Source organism: Herpailurus yagouaroundi, unplaced genomic scaffold, assembly GCF_014898765.1.
Source record: "Herpailurus yagouaroundi ecotype Mexico unplaced genomic scaffold, PumYag 166, whole genome shotgun sequence".
Classification (NCBI taxonomy): Eukaryota; Metazoa; Chordata; class Mammalia; order Carnivora; family Felidae; genus Herpailurus; species Herpailurus yagouaroundi.
Window position 1 is genome coordinate 36,226,555 of NW_024412407.1, and position 6,463 is coordinate 36,233,017.

Below are 6,463 nucleotides of genomic sequence, written 5' to 3' on the forward strand. Positions count from 1 at the left end.
CCCGCCGCTCTCCCTCGCTCTCTCGAATGTTTTCCTTCCTGGAAGAGAGAAACTGAAAGGCAGAACTGAGAAAGCTCTTTGCTCATTGATCTTGAGAGTTTCAGTGCAGAAACTGACGTGAATTCCCAGCACTGAGCTCTGCCTCTTAAAGGAGCCACCAGGAAATAAAAGCTCGGGTTACAGCCCGGCATCGGGGAAATAAAAGCCGGGCGGGGGGAGGGGCGGCGGCGGAGGGAAGCCGGGGGAGCGGGGCCGCGCGAGGCCAGGGCCGCCAGCGGAGCGCGCGGCGCAGCCCCCCGCAGCGCAGCCCACGCGCGTCCGCGCAGCCGTGATCCCCTCTGCGGGCCGGGAGCCCGGCTGTCCGGGCGCGGCCGGGCAATCGCCAGGTCCGGGGAGACACGTTGGAAAAAAAAACGTTACGCTGGGGCCCCAGAAACCACAAGACAGGTTTTGTGAAACGCCTCCCACCTTCCCCGCCTCGGTCTCTGAGCTACCCTGAAATGCACAAGGTTCCCCCCCCGCCCCCCCCTCCCGCCGCCCCGCTTCCCCGCGCCCCAGCAGAGACGCAGTGAGAATAATCATGTATGAAGGGGCATTCCGGTAAGGACGCGGAATCCAAAGGAGGAAATAAAACAATAGCCTTTGTTCTGCTTCTCGACCGCTGCCTCTTTAAGAGAATCCACCAGGAAATGGGAGATCGGGTTACAGCCTGCACACGGGGAAATGTGGGAGAGCGAGCGCCGGAGCGCGACGCCGCCGGAGACAAAGCCGGGCGGCCGCGCCGCAGACGCGGGGGGACTGCCGGGCGGGGGGGATTCCCCGCGAAGGTGGGCTCCCCGAAAAGAGCAGGCGCCGCGCGCGCCCGTGGGGGGGGGGGGGGTCGGGGGCGGGGTGCGGCCGCCGCAGGCGCTTCCCCAACCGGGCACGCGTTCTGGGGAGGGAAGGCTGCTGGGGAGGGAAGGCTGCTGGGCAGTTATCAAAGGCGGTTGAGTTCCTTTTCCTGAGCGCCCCCCCCCTCCTTCCTGCCGTTTCGAAATCCGCTGTCCATTTAAAGAAATAGCGGCCGCTACCAACCGAAATAGGTGACTCGACTGCAAAGTTGACAGGACGTGTTCCCGAACATAATACCCCTCCCCGGGACCGCTTCTCTGAAACCGTCATTGGCCGATTGGATGACCCTGAGATCCCGCCAGGGGAGGAATCTTTGGCTGGAAAAACAATCGTGGGGAAGCAAAATCCGGCGGGGCTGAGGGTTCTAGCCTTGAGCACATGTGGTCTGATCGCTCTTATTTTTATTGTCATTCGTAGTCTCTTAACACGCTCTGAAGTGTCCACTGCAAAACGCTGAAGAACATAATTATGTGTTAAATTCCAAACCCCTGCTGATACATACATAGGAGTTTAATGTGTAGATGTGTATTATATTACAAACGTATAAACACGTATGTATTAAGTATGTGCCTAATTGTGTGTGTATTGTGTGTGTGTGTGTGTGTGTGTGTGTGTGTGTGTGTGTGTGTAAAACAGGACAGATTTCCCAGTTCCCCACCCTACAGATTTTTCCTACTCACTTGTCTTCAACTCTCCACATAATAAAATGTGTTCGGACCTCTTCACACATCAAAAGAACGTTCTGAACCAGAAGTGATTAAGGGGGTTGGGATGGAAGAGTCCTATTGCTGGAATGGTGGGAAAAATGGGTTTTTGTGAGCCTCCAGAGATCTCAACAGTTTTTGTCACCTGGTAGTTCTATCGTCCCCAAGAGGGCTCATGTCCACACCAACTCCTCCACCTGCAGTCCACCCCATCCGACACCCTCCTTAGCTCCTTAGCGCCCCCCCCCCCCATTATCTCTCTGCCTTTGATCCCTCTACTTATGTTGCAGACATTGACTCCTATTGCTGGATTAAATCCTATAAACCTCTGTATCACTTACTTACCAATAAGATCTTTGGCAACTCTCAGCTTCTGTTAAAGGTGGGAAATAGTACCTATCTCATAAGAGTTCAAGCAAATATATACAAGGTACATAATTACCTGAGACTTGCTACATATTATATGTGCTCAATGTTAGCTACAATTATTTAACCTCACGACTGAATTAACTGTCAACTTCCTTTCCTCCTTACCTTCTCCAAGTGACTCATAGAAGTAATTTGAATTAGAAAGTGTGTGATTCCAAAGCAAAACAATAGTTATGGAAAACTGTACGTTTAAACCAGAGGTTGGCAATCTCTTTCTGTAAAGGGCCAGACACAAAATATTTGAGGGTTTGTGTGCAAAGAGGTAGAATCGAGGATATTATGTAGATACTTCTATAACTAGAGAGAAAAATATCCACGTTTTTTATTGACAAAATGTAAGGTGTAATAATAATAATTGTAATCAAGTCTAATAATGAGAGGAATTGAATTTTTTTCGGGAGGGGGGGATTAACATTTTACTTAGTTGACCACCAGTTCAGAATTAGTGTTCTCTATCATCAAAACTAATTGTTTATCTATCTGTTAATGCTGATCTGTAATGAAATTTTACACATTTCATTTTTGAAAACATTTTCTCACCCAGATAGGTCCTGACAAATAATCCATGAATGTGTGATTTTAGTCAAGCATATTCATTGCTTAGAACGCATTCATATAATTCTATTAGAATTCTATTAAGTTCTCTTGATATTTCCCCTTTAGCATGCCATTACATTGCAAATTAATCATATTCAATGGAAAATTAGGTGGAAGTGCCTCAGTTGCACGGTTAAGTGGGTTTTAAACACGGAAATTTAGTTTTCAGTTGCATCAAAATCCAAAAACCACTATTGGAATTGTAGTTTGGGGTCAGAACAACATAGCTGCTGTAAATGTGTGTTGGAATAGAAATATTGCTCTCTTTTTCACTTTGGATAGCATGGGAAGTTGATAAAGCAGCTTGATACTATTTGTGATTGCAACAATGTTAGTCATGTCAAAATGATGTGACTGCAGTACAAACTTCACACGTTGCTCTGTTTTGCCCTGTAGTTTTAGGTTTGATTCATGAAAAACATCAAGTCTGTAGCAAAAGCTAATTTCCAAAGACATTCAGCTTTCAATAATCATGGTTGAGGAAAGGTTTCACTTATTTATTCCCGCTTATCAGTTGTTTCTCTATTCCTTGTTTCCTGAACTCTTGGCAAATTGGACATTTTATTTTCATATTCCACTAAAATTCCTAGGTTGTCTTTGTAGCTTTTCTCCTTTATGTTAAATATAGCTGTCCTCTAAGAATTACAGTTTGTACCTTTAATTATAAGAGTTCACGTTCAAATAATAGTATTCTATTATCAGAATATGTAAGAAACTTACAACAGCATAATTCCATAATTATTCCATAATTATTCCATAATTCCCTCTCCCATCCCTTATGATACTGGCATATATTTTACTTCTATGTGTTATAAAACCCACATACATTGTGGGGTAATATTTTGATATTTTAAAAATTGCAAATACATGTATATAATGAAGGTACTAAAATATATGTTTCTTTTTAATTTGCCCAGATATTTGCCCTTTCTGATACTTCTTAATTTCTTCTGGCAGATATGATATCATTTTTCTTTGGCCTCAAGAACTTTTGGCATTTCTTGTAGTGCAGTTTGTTGGAGGTAAAGTCTCTCAGCTTTTGTCTGTGTGGGGATGTCTTTATTTCACATTCATTTTTGAAGGATAATTTGCAGTATATAAATTTTAGGTTGACAGATTCTTTTTCCTTTTGGCACTTTAAAGATGTCATTCCACTTCTGTCTCCGTTATTTTTGATTAGAAGTCATTTGTAGTTCAGATTCTAACTCCCTGTGGATAGTATCTGTTTTTTTTCTCTAGCTGCTTTTAAGGTCTAAATCTGGTTTTCAAAATTTTGACTGTAATGTGCCTAAGTGTAGTTGTTTTTGTTTTTGTTTTTTTGTATTTATTCTTCTTGGTGTTGGCAGAAATTCTTGGACTATAAGTTGATATCTTTCATCCGTCTTGGAAAATTCTCATCTATTACCTGTCTGAATATTGTTTCTGCTCATGTTCTCTCTCCTCTCCTTTTATTACTCTACTGATACAAATATTAGACCACATGACCTTTTATAGTCCTAAAGTAACTCTGATCTGTTACTTGGTCCACAGTTCTAAAGTAACTCTGATCTGTTACAATTTGGATACCTTCTATTTATCTTTTTATACATTTCTTTCCTCTTACTGTTTCCATAGTACTGTCAAGCCAGCCCATCTGACTAATTCCCACTGTTTTTTCACTTTTAGCATTTCCCTTCTTTTTTATATTCTCCGCCACTTTTTTGAAGTTGCCCATATCTTCATGCATGGCTTCTATGTTTTCCTTTACGTCCTTCAGCATTTTTGTCATACTGTGACAATTCTAAAATCTGGGTTCTTTCCTGGTTCACTTCTATTGATGCTTTCCTTTCTTGGCCATGGGTTATGTTTTCTTATTCGTGTACGTGTCTTGATATTGTTTCCTGTGTGCCGGACAGTTTATGTGAAAACACAGTAGACAAAGAATTAAATGATGTTTTCCTCCAAAAAAGGGTTAATGCCTTCTCCTATAATACCACCAGGATTGGGACTGAGTCTGTATGATGTGTAATTAAACTGACTTTGGGGTTTGTTATAATTTTTTAGTTTGATTCAATTCACCACTGGCTTCGAATATTTTGAAGGCAGGACTAGGACTTTTCCTACAAGCAAATGTTGATTTACAGCTCTTATTCTCTGCTTTGCTGCTCTGCTGGATATCTTCCTTAGCTTGAAGCCTTGGGAGAGGATCTCAGTTCTTTTCTGCTCCTACCCCCAAACTTTCTTAGCCAAAGGCCTGGAATGCCAGGGGTCTCCTCTCAGCTCTTCTACTCCTCTACAAGACTTTCCTAGGGGCACCTGGGTGGCTCAGTTGGTTGAGTGTCAGCTCAGGTCATGATCTTGCAGTCCGTGGGTTCAAGCCCTGCGTCGGGCTCTGTGCTGACAGCTCAGAGCCTGGAATCTGCTTCGGATTCTGTGTCTCCCTCTCTCTCTGCCCCTCCCCAGTTTGCGCTGTGTGTGTGTCTCTCTCTCTCCCCAAAACAAATAAACAAAAAAAAAAAAATTAAAAAGTCAAGAGAGATGAGAGTATAGAGGAATTTAAGTGAACTAAATTTCAGATAATGACAAGGATGAGAGGAAAGATCCATAGTGGTTCTCACTCCTGTCTGGAGCAAAGGGAAGAGAAACCCACCACAGATGATGGTAAGGAGAAATCAGCCTACCTTCTAACAAAGTTTGATGGGTGCTTCTAACAAAGCTGAAGTCGGGTACTTAACTGACTGAACCACCCAGGCGCCCCTCTCTGACTTTTTTTAAAACTAAAATTATGTAGATTAGTTGGCTTGTATTGGGTGTTAGGGAGTGAATTGTGGCTCTTGTGACTCACTACATACAAACATGAAGAGGAACCTGAATGTCTAATCTTTATCCTCCAAAAGAGCGATGAGGATGGGCAAGGACTGGGGAAGAATGAACAATTAAGAATGTGTGGAAAAAGGGGCGCCTGGGTGGCTCAGTCGGCTGGGCGTCCGACTTTGGCTCAGGTCATGATCTCATGGTCCAGGAGTTGGAGCCCCGCGTTGGGCTCTGTGCTGACAGCTCAGAGCCTGGAGCCTGCTTCAGATTCTGTGTGTCCCTCTCTCTCTGCCCCTACCTCTCTCATGCTCTGTCTCTGTCTCTCTCTCTCTCAAAGATAAATAAGTGTTAAAAAAAAAAAAAAAAAAAGAATGTGTGGTAATGGATGGGGTGCCTGGGTGGGTCATGATCTCTTGAACGATTTTTGGGTTCAAGACCCGCATCTGGCTCTGTGGTGACAGCTCAGAGCCTGGAGCCTGCTTTGGATTCTGTGTCTCCCTCTCTCTCTGCCCCTCCCCCATTCTCACTCTGTCTCTTTCTCTCTCAAAAATAAATAAACATTAACAAAATTAGAAAAAAAGAATGTGTGGAAGTGGATTATTTAATTTAAAAACCAAAGCCATTATAGTATCATCTTTTTTTAATGAAAATAGCACTTTAAACAATATAACTATAGTAAGAAACACCATCCATGTATCTCTGTGAAACCAGAATTGCTTAACCTAAGAGGAGTCTGTTATAACTGGTGGGGTGGGAAAGAAGAAGAGAAATGTTTCTGCTTATCCAAACAAGACATAGATTTTGAAATCTTAAGAATGACTGCCCTAAACTACATATTTCCTTTATTACATCAGCTGGGGTACAATCAGAAAAGCAGAATCATGGAGGAGGGGGCAGTGTGTGTGTGTGTGTGTGTGTGTGTGTGTGTGTGTGTATCTATATAGTGATCCTCCTTCTCTGATTGCATGGTGACTGATATAATAACGGAAATATATATATGACAGGCAGTCAGGTAGAGCAAACGGATATAAAGTGGGTGAAATTAAGAG